The sequence below is a fragment of the Equus asinus genome, unplaced genomic scaffold, assembly GCF_041296235.1.
Source record: "Equus asinus isolate D_3611 breed Donkey unplaced genomic scaffold, EquAss-T2T_v2 contig_157, whole genome shotgun sequence".
Classification (NCBI taxonomy): Eukaryota; Metazoa; Chordata; class Mammalia; order Perissodactyla; family Equidae; genus Equus; species Equus asinus.
Genome location: NW_027224802.1, coordinates 1 through 9,420, shown reverse-complemented (window position 1 = coordinate 9,420; position 9,420 = coordinate 1). Strand labels below are relative to the sequence as shown.

General features: G+C 59.2%; 1 long non-coding RNA gene across 2 annotated transcripts; it reads left to right on the top strand.

Moving 5' to 3' along the window:
• The first annotated feature begins 1,577 nt into the window (after positions 1-1,577).
• Positions 1,578-5,284, top strand: LOC139043097 (uncharacterized). Of its 2 annotated transcripts, none has more exons than XR_011500177.1 (3): positions 1,578-2,969; positions 4,258-4,492; positions 4,780-5,284. It is a non-coding gene; the product is annotated as an uncharacterized lncRNA (long non-coding RNA). The 2 variants fall into 2 exon arrangements; XR_011500176.1 differs by having other exon boundaries at positions 2,629-2,969; positions 4,776-5,263.
• Positions 5,285-9,420: the final 4,136 nt, after the last annotated feature.

Below are 9,420 nucleotides of genomic sequence, written 5' to 3'. Positions count from 1 at the left end.
GAGCATGGGTGCAGATGCACGTGTGGTGATAAGAATATGGATTTCAGCAGGGCTTCCCGTCCTCATCAACAAGCAGAAGCACCCAAATGGTGGGGGTTGGGGGGCAGAGACCTCACAGCCATTCCCTCCACAAATCGAGTTCCCCGGGACATCCTCACAGCGCCGTGCTGTGAGTGTGTGTGGGTGTTTAAAATGGAGTAAATGTGGACGTGGAACTGCTCCGTGAAACCAAAATAACAACAGTCGTAGATCTTCTTTGGTCATTTAGAAAATTCTTTTTTTTTTTTTTTTCCCCAGCGGTGCACGTATTTCCCTTCCAAAAAAGAAGAACGGGAAAGGAGATGTTAAAGGCAAGCAGAGAGAGGAAAACTGTTGCAAAACAAAAGCTGAGCTCCCGTCCGAGGGAGGCCTCCTCCATTGGAGGCCTAGGAAATCATTCTGACAAAATGGAGGATCTCTGTCTTTGGTGTCGATTCCCTCAGAGGTCAAGAGAAACCTTTTCCAATGTCTTTATCAGGAGGAGACTAGAAGTTAGAGAAAAGTATCCTTTCGGGAGTGAGAAAAACAAATTCTGATTTTGCATCAGCTTCCCTCCGATCTTGAAACTCATTGACTTGATTCCATTCTGTCGACGGAAATAATCCGGAACCAATCTATCCGTGAAAATCGGGGTGCGTTTATTCTGAGCTAAAATGTGAGGACTGTGGCCCGGGGCCTTTCTTCCCGAAGGAAGAGAGGGTGCCCGGGAAGTGGGGTGTACAGAGTGCTTCTAGACCCCCAGAGAGGACGTTTCACATAGGATCGAAAGGTCCCTTGGATGATAGTCGCGAGACTGCTCTGTCGGCACAGCGATCGACAGACACTGCTGGGTGGCAGGTCTGTTGTCTGGGCCTGGGTGGTCACAGGGGAGCCGGATGGTCAAAGGTGAGCGCAACCATCCGCTCCTAGCCTAAGGAAAGATGCCTCTCCTTAAGGAAAGGCCCGAGCACGGGGAAGCTGCTCCTTTCCCTTAAGGGCATTGGTTCTTGCCGTAGGAAATGTGTAAAGCGGATCTACGATGCGATGCGTGCTCGACGGCCACGTCAGGCCCTTTTCGAAAAACACTGTCAGGCCGAATTAGGCCGACACCCAATGGCTTCCTCATAGACTCCCATAGATCCTATCGCTCGCCATTTCTATCTGTCCACTCGTTCCAATTTTAGGCCACTTGACCACGAACAGGCCTTTTTCTCAGATTATTTTCCCCGTGAAACTTTGATCACCTTTTCACAGACAAAACGATCTTTACTTTTTAGGCCCTCTTGCCTGAAGGCAGCCATCTCACTTTCCTTGAACACAAAGATGTTTCCCATATTCACTTTTAGTGGCTTTTTGTTTTGTTTTGTTTTGTTTTGAGGACGATGAGCCCTGAGCTAACTGCTGCCAATCCTCCTCTTTTTGCCGAGGAAGGCTGGCCCTGAGCTCACCTCCGTGCCCATCTTCCTCTATTTCATATGTGGGACGCCTACCACCACGTGGCTCGCCCAGCGGTGCCACGTCCACCCCCGGGATCCGAACTGGCGAACCCCGGGCCGGCGAAGCGGAACAGGCACACTTAACCAGCGCGCCACCGGGCCGGCCTAGTGGCTTTCATCGCATTTGTTAAGTAGATTTTTTAACCCTCACGAACCTTAATTTTGGTGAAAACTAAGAAGCCAGCAATTAGGAACTGTCCTTCCCATGAGCATTCCGTCGCTTGGCCAATGTCTAAACACTTGGCCACTTTTAGAAACATGGGATTTCATAGGTTTATCTTTTCCTTCGCTTTATTTGATTTCATCTCACTTTAGTTTTTGGGTGAGGAAGATCGGCCCTCACAGAGCTAACGCCTGTTGCCAATCTTCCGTTTTTGTTTTTTTTTTCCCCCCTCCCGATTTTTCTCCCCCAATCCCCCCCATGACATAGTTGTCTATCTTAGTTGAGGGCCCTTCCAGTTGTGGCATGTGGGACGCCGCCTCCACACGGCCCGACGAGCGGTGCCGTGTCCGTGCCGTGCCCGGGATCTGAACCGGCAAAACCCTGGGCCGCCGAAGGGGAGCTTGTGAACTTAACCACTCGGCCACGGGGCCGCCCCTGTCCGTGGACTTTTTTATCACCTGATTTCACCTCGCAAAACTTCAAAGCTTCAAGTTATCAGAGAGGTTTGGGAAGTTGTTTTTATTAATTTAATTAATTTATTTTTCGAGGAAGACGAGCCCCGAGCTGACACCTGCTGCCAATTCTCCTCTTTTTGCCCCGGGAGAGTGATCCCGAGCTAACATCCGTGCCCATCCCCCTCCCCTTGATAGGCGGGACGCTGACCACAGCGTGGCTCGCCAAGCGGCGCCACGTCCGCACCCTGGATCCGAACCTGCGAACCCCTGGCTGACAAAACGGAACGTGCGAACTTAACCGCTGTGCCGCCGGGCTGGCCCTTCGGGAAGTTATTTTCAGGACACGGGCCATAAACTAGAATCACCGCTACAGGTTTATCGGAGCGACATCAGCGTTCGTGGTGGATTGAGTCGTCCCCTCTGTCTCTCCCCTCCAGGGCACAACCAAAGGGACGTCTATCGACCCACCCACCAAGGATTCCCCCCCCCCCCCCGCACGGCACAGCAGGATGCCTGAGAGATCCACGCAGCCCTACAGCGGCAAGTCACATTCGCACAGTCAAAATTCAATGGCAGAGACAAAACGTTAAGGTCAGTGAGAGGGAAGAGAATAACCGGCCCAGGAGCAACGGTGTGAAGAACACGGAGAAGACGGGTCCTAGACGCCGGGGTCCCCGGAGCAGTGATTTGATCAGAGGCCCGCAAACGTCCACGATCTCCACACCACGTTTATGGCCGACTGCGTGCGTGGGTCCTTTGGAATCGACCAGGCTACCGTCCGGGCCACTTTGGGACATCGTGTCCAGCTGCCCCGAGCGGTGGAGCTGTCGTTCAAGTGTAAGATGGGGCCCGTCCGGGGAGAGAATGGGGACGGGGAAAGGGAGGCCGCGGGAAGTCACAGAGTCTGAGGTGTTCGGGGGAGACTGACTCTTCTGAAGTGGAGGTGGTAGAAGGAGAGCAGCAGGATTTTTGGATTTTTGTTCCCTCTGTTAGGTATCTGGGTCCGGAGGAGAGTGGGGCGGGGGGGGGGCGGGTGGTGGTGGTGGTGGTGGGTGTGAGGCTGAGGCGGGGCTGGTGTTTCCTTTCCGAGTCAGGTGGAAGAGCTCCTCCAGTGGAGGTTTTTAGACAAGGGGTCTGGTCTGGCAGGATGGGAGGTTGCGGGTTGAGCCACAGGGGAATCTGTCGTAGCTCAGACTCGGGCCTTTGAAGAAATAGACAGAGAGAGGAGTTTTGCTCTGTCTGTCACCGCAGCCGGCACCTCAGGAGCAACAACAGGAGGCTTCCCGAATGAGTGAAGGGGCAGGAGCCAGCGTGCCCCGTGCCTCTCTCAGCCCTGCGCCGGCAGGGAAGGAAGCAGGCAGGCAGGCCTCAGGGCTACTCCCGTCCTACTGCCCGGTGGTCCCTGTCCCGGCCCCGCCCCCACTCTCCCCCTGACCCTCACCGCTCCCCAGCCCTCTTCTCAGCCAGAGAGGCGATGGGGGGGGGGGCGGTGCGGTCCCAGAACAAGTTTCCTCTCATCCGCCATCATCTTGCCACCCTGACGACTTGGCCTGAGATCCGGCCTAGGCTGTACCCGTGTGTGGTTTTCCTGTGGACAAGGGGGCCGGTTCACCATTTCGGAAGAAACCCCTAGCCTTCCACTGCCGAGTCGCCAGCCTGGGAGGGGGGAGGGGGGAGGGGGGAGGGGAGGTCAGGCCCATTCATTCCGATGGGCCTGGCGTCAGGGCTTCATTCAAGTGCAGGAAGCTCTCTCCCATGGCCTCGGGCTTTTTCCCATTGAACGGCTTTCTTCAATTCCCCCACCCTTAGGCCGCAGTCCACCAAGGGCCGGGAGGCAGGGAGGGAAGATGTTGGGGCAGGGTGGCTGTCTGAGAAACTCGCCTCATCTGGGGCAGAAAGAGTGCCCCCCTCCTTTCTCTAACCCTACTAGACTGCTTGAGGATCACGGACGGTTTGGCTCATCGATGAGCCCTGCGTTATGGGCCCGGCAAGCAAACTCCTAACGGGCAACCCGCCGCTCTAGGCGTGTGTGGGTTTTTTGATCTTTCACCTTCAAGTTCGCACGACATCGGTCCGTGTCCCCCGCCCCGGCTTCCCATGGGAAATCCTCCGTCTCTTTCCACAGACTCACTGGCGACTTCACACAGTGCCTGCCTCCTCCTCCTTAGGAAGGAAGGAAGGAAGGAAGGAAGGGGCTGACCCCGTGGCCGAGCAGTTGAGTTTGCACGCTCCGCTTCAGCGGCCCGGGGCTTGGAAGGTTCGGATCCTGGGCTCGGACACGGCACCGCTCATCAAACCACGCTGAGGTGGCGTCCCACACGGCAGAACCAGAGGGACCCTCAAAGAGAATATAGAACTAGGTACTGGGGTGCTCTGGGGAGAAGAAGAAGAAGGAGGAGGAATAAAAAGAAAAGAAAAGATTGGCAATGAGCTCGGGTGCCAGTCTTTAAAAAAAAAAAAAAAAAGAGGAAGAAAGATGGACAAACAGGAACGAATCCCACTGACGGCACCTCCAAATGGTGGGGGGCAGGGGGGTGGGGGGGGTGGGGAGTGGCATCATCGGGCCAAGGGTGACTCTAAGCGTGATCCCGCGGTTGTGTTATTTGACATTTTATCGAATCGATTTATTATTTTATTTTTGAGGAAGATGAGCCCTGAGCGAACATCTGCCACCAATCCTCCTCTGTCGGCCGAGGAAGACTGGCCCTGAGCTGACATCCGTGCCCATCCCCCTCTACTTTCCAGGTGGGACGCCTGCCACAGCGTGGCTCGCCAAGCGGTGCCGGGTCCTGTGCCCGGGATCCGGACCGGCGAACCCGGGGCCGGCGGAGCAGAACGTGCGAACTTCACCGCCGCGCCACCGGGCCGGCCCCCGGAGTTGTTTTGAAAATCCAGTAAGGGGCTGGCCCCGTGGCCGAGTGGTTAAGTTCGCGCGCTCCGCTGCAGGCAGCCCAGTGTTTCATCGGTTCGTTCGGATCCCGGGCGCGGACACGGCACTGCTCATCAAACCACGCTGAGGCGGCGTCCCACATACCACCGCTAGAAGGACCCACCGCGAAGAACACACAACTACGTACCGGGGGGCTTTGGGGAGAAAAAGGAAAGACAAAAAATAAAATCTTCCAAACTCCAATAAAACTTTGAGTGAAGACGACGAGGAGGATGCGAAACGTATCTCACGCCTCCGAGCCGAGCCGTCCGTTTAGGTTTAGGAAGGGGGACGAGGACCCTTTGTAAGCGACATCCCTTTTTAAGCACCATTCTAAACCACAGAACAGAACTCCCTCTCCTCGACCCGGAGCGAGGAGGTTCCTGGGTGTGTCAGAGAGGGTCACGTCCTCTGCAGCACGAACGAACCGCCAGGGTTCGGCCACGGGAAAGAATTTCTTCCTCTCCAGGGGGACTAAAAGTCACCGACGGCAGCGGGCGTAGGTGCTATCCTTCCCGTCCAGGAAAGGCAGGGAGAACTTCAGCCGTGAAGAGAAGGAGGTCTTCCTCACTCCCCGTTTTGGGAGGGCCCCTTTGGCAGGGGAGTTTTGTCTCCTGATTTCAAGTCAGGAAGAAAAGGGAGAGAGAGAGAGAGAGAGAGAGAGTGTGTGTCCTTCTCGTGCCAGGTCGGTCTGAGGGGGACCTCCTCTGGTTTCCTCCCTTCCCAGGGAACGCCGTTCGCTCCTTCTTCTAGAAAAAGCTCCCAAAGCACCACCGCCCAGGATGGTCGACCTACGCCCATCGTCCCTCCTTTCCCAATCATTTCTACCGCGACAGAGGGACAGAGGCCCCTGCCCCATCCCCATCCCCACCCCCACCCCCATCGCCTGCCTCCTTGATGGCCAAAGGAGCTGCCTCTGAGAATGGAACGGGGCTTGGAAACCTTCTAGAGGGGTGACTCTCACCTGCCTGCCTGCTGGGAAAAGCACCACGCTGTCCATCGGACTGCTCTTTTGGGCAAACGTAGGCGTGCCACATAGCGATCGACAGCTATGGCGGGGGGGGGGGGGGGGCGGGGTGGCGTGGTGGTGCCCAGGATCCACGACACGTGACGGCTGCGGAGCACGACAGCCCTAAGACCTTGAGGGAGACGGGGTGGCGCGTGAATCCTTTCGGAACGAGAACGACAGGAAACGCTGACGGGGACGTGTTCTCCTCTCGAGAACACACCAACGCCTCGCACGGTGTCTGACCCGGGGTGCCTCTGACTTTTGTCATCAGAGACGATCCTCTCGACCGCCCCTCACGCTTTGGGGAAAAGGGGAGAGGGACTCGGTAGCACGGGAAAAGCCATCCATCCGCCCTTCCTTTCCGTCTTCACGGCTCCTTCTCGTGGAAAACGAGGAAGCCGTCCGGAGGAACGGAACACTGACCCGGGCCAAAGCGTGGCCCAGCCTGAGCCTCCAAAACCTTCTGCTAAGTGAGAGGTGCCAGACATCCAAGGCGACCTACGTTGCGATTCCACACAGAGGAGAGAGCTAGAACGGTCCAACCCTAGAGGGCGACAGCAGATGGCGGCGGCGGCGGCGGCGGCAGTGGTGGTGGTGATCGTGGTGGGGCAGATCCGGGAGTGGGGCCGTTTTTTCTTTCGGGGGGAGGGGATGGAAACGGAAACCTTCTGGAAATAGATAGCCGTGACGGATGCGCCACCTTGGGGAGAGAGACTCCCGAAGGCCACTGGCTTGTGCCCCGTGGAAAGGATGGATTCGGTGGGATGGGAATTCTACCTCCGTGTAGAGCGTGTGGTAAACCACGAGGTAGGTGGGTGGGTGGCCTCCCTGCCTCGCCTCCACCTAGACGTCCACACACAGAGACCGACGAGGGAGGGAGGGAGGGAGGGAGGGAGGGAGGGAGAGAGACAAGACTGACAGAGGCCGAGGCCGAGGCCGAGGCAGTGAGCGAGTAAGTGATCGACCCTGGCCATAGGGATTCCTCAGAGGGCGTCTCTTGGCTCCCCAAACGAAGAATGTGTGTGGAGATCGAGAAAGATCACCGACCTAGGAGAACCAGCAAGACTTCCTCACCCGCCAGAGAGCCGCTGGGCCCCTGCCGTCCCTGCCACCGCCACCCCTACCCCTCGCCTTTGGCAGCGACGCCAACGAAAGGCACGCAGACGAGTGGGAGAGTCGTGTGGTGGTGTCCCCCAAGGAAGGTGGGTCCATGCCGACGAGCGGTCGTCGGCGTGTGGAAAAGCCAGAGGCGGGCTGACTAGAAGGAGGGCGTCCTGGAGGAAGGGGCCAGGGTGTGAGGGAGAGAGGCCTGTTCCTCTTCCCCTGTCGGTCCCAAGTCAGGGGCCCAAAGGAGGAAAGCTGTCCGTTCCTTTCCGACTCGGACGGTTCGGGCGGAACCGACCGATCCCCGCGGCGGCGCAGTCGGGGCTTTCTGGACCAGAACCCCTCTCTCTGTCGCCTTTCGACCACACGCACGCTTTAGAGGCCAAGGGAAAATGGATCGGGTCTCTCTGTCTCTCTCCCTAGAAAACAAGGGGCCGGGGGCCGAGCCCGTGGACGAACGGTCAAGTAGCGCCCCCCACCCCGGCCCCCGGCTTCGACGGCCCAGGTTTTCACCGGTTCGGATCCTGGGCGCAGCCCCAGACCCAGCATCGCCCTTCAAGCCACGCCGAGGCGGCGTCCCACATAGCAGAAACGCGAAAGACCTACCACTGGAACCTACAACTATGGACGGGACGGGACGGGACGGGGCGGGGCGGGGCGGGGCGGGGCGGGGGTGGGGGGGCGGCTTTGGGGAGCAGGAAGAAAGAAAAAATAAAAGAAACACAAGGACGGTCATCGCGATAGTTCTTTCCACTTCCATCCATATGTTAACAGGACCCAAGTTTCCCGACCTCCATTTGGATGTATGTTAACTAAATGGAGAAGCTATTCAAAGGACTCCTCTAAAGAAGTCCACGTTCTTCTTTCTAAATGATAATGAAAATCATTGTCACCACCGCTCTTCCGACCCTCCATGTCCAGACGGCCTCCCGCCCCTCCCCTATCCCCAACTCCCGCCCCGCCCCGCGCCGACCCCCGACCCCGGCATTCTCCACGCCCACCTTTCCCTCTCCACTCCTACCCCCCCCCGTCCCCCGCCGCCCGGGACACCGCACCCCGCGCCCCCCCCCCCCCAATCCAGGCCGGGCCACCTGGTCGACCTCCTCGAACACTATATAAGAGGATGCCGGGCAGCAGGTGGCGCCCGACAAGCGGCCTCCTCACCGGCCGGACGGATCAGCCTCGCGGGGGCGGGCGATGGGGAGGCGTTCGTCCAGGTCAGGTCAGGTCGGGGGAGGGAGGATGCCGCGCCGGCCGGCCTGGTGCGTGGCCTGGTCCCGATCCACCCCGCGTCTCGTTTCTCGGGCCGGGACGAGTACAGGCGGGGAGGCCGACTCGGTCACGGAAAGCGGCCTTGGGGAGGTTTTGGCGAACGTCCCTGTCCCGGGGGCCGTCTGCCGACTAGGGGACGGAGTCCTCCTCCATGCTCCTTCTCGCCCCGAGTCGGGCGGGTTGTGGGTCGCGCGGTCGACTTGGCCATTTCCCCGGAGGCATCCTGCTGCCGGGGCTCCCTCCCTCGGGCCGGTGCGAGCGGTCCTCGGGCGGCCCGGGAATTTGGGCCGCAGCGAACGAACGAACGAAGCCCGTCCCTCCTGCGTCGGCACCGATGAGACACAGCCCTGGTGGATGGAGCCGCTTTCCTCGGGTTTCCTTTTGCTTTCGGCCGCTGCTGCCACCAAACCTCCCTAAACGATAGGAATGAAAACGGGAACCGTTGGCATAATAAAAGCGTTTTGGTTGGCGTGTTTCTTGGCTTTTGGGACTCGAGAGGTATGATGGATGATCTCCGATTGACGTTGGGAAGGTCTATTTCATCCCAGTCGCACGAACCCCGAAAACGTGGCGGCTGGACGAGGGAGGGAGGGAGGGAGGGAGGCCAACCACGGGATTTCCGCACGACCAGCTGATGGACACGAGCGCCCCGTGAGCCGGGCGGAGGGCAGCCGCCCGGGTCTCGCAGCTACGTGCCCGCGGAACCCTCGGGACTGCGAGAAGCCGGAGCGACCCGCAGCCATGTGGCGCTCGGCGCGGACATCTGGTCGACCCGCGCGCCACGGGACCCGGGGCCCGAGTCCGGGCCGGGCCGCCGGTCGACCCGGCAGGGCGGCTGCCCCGGGGGCCTCGCGGCTGCTCGTCCGCAGCCTCCAGGGAGCCCTCGGGGCTCCGAGAAGGCCGAGCGCCCCGCGGACCCACGGCCCCGCGGCGCTCGGTGCGGACATCTGGTCGACCCGCTCCCCCCCCCCCCC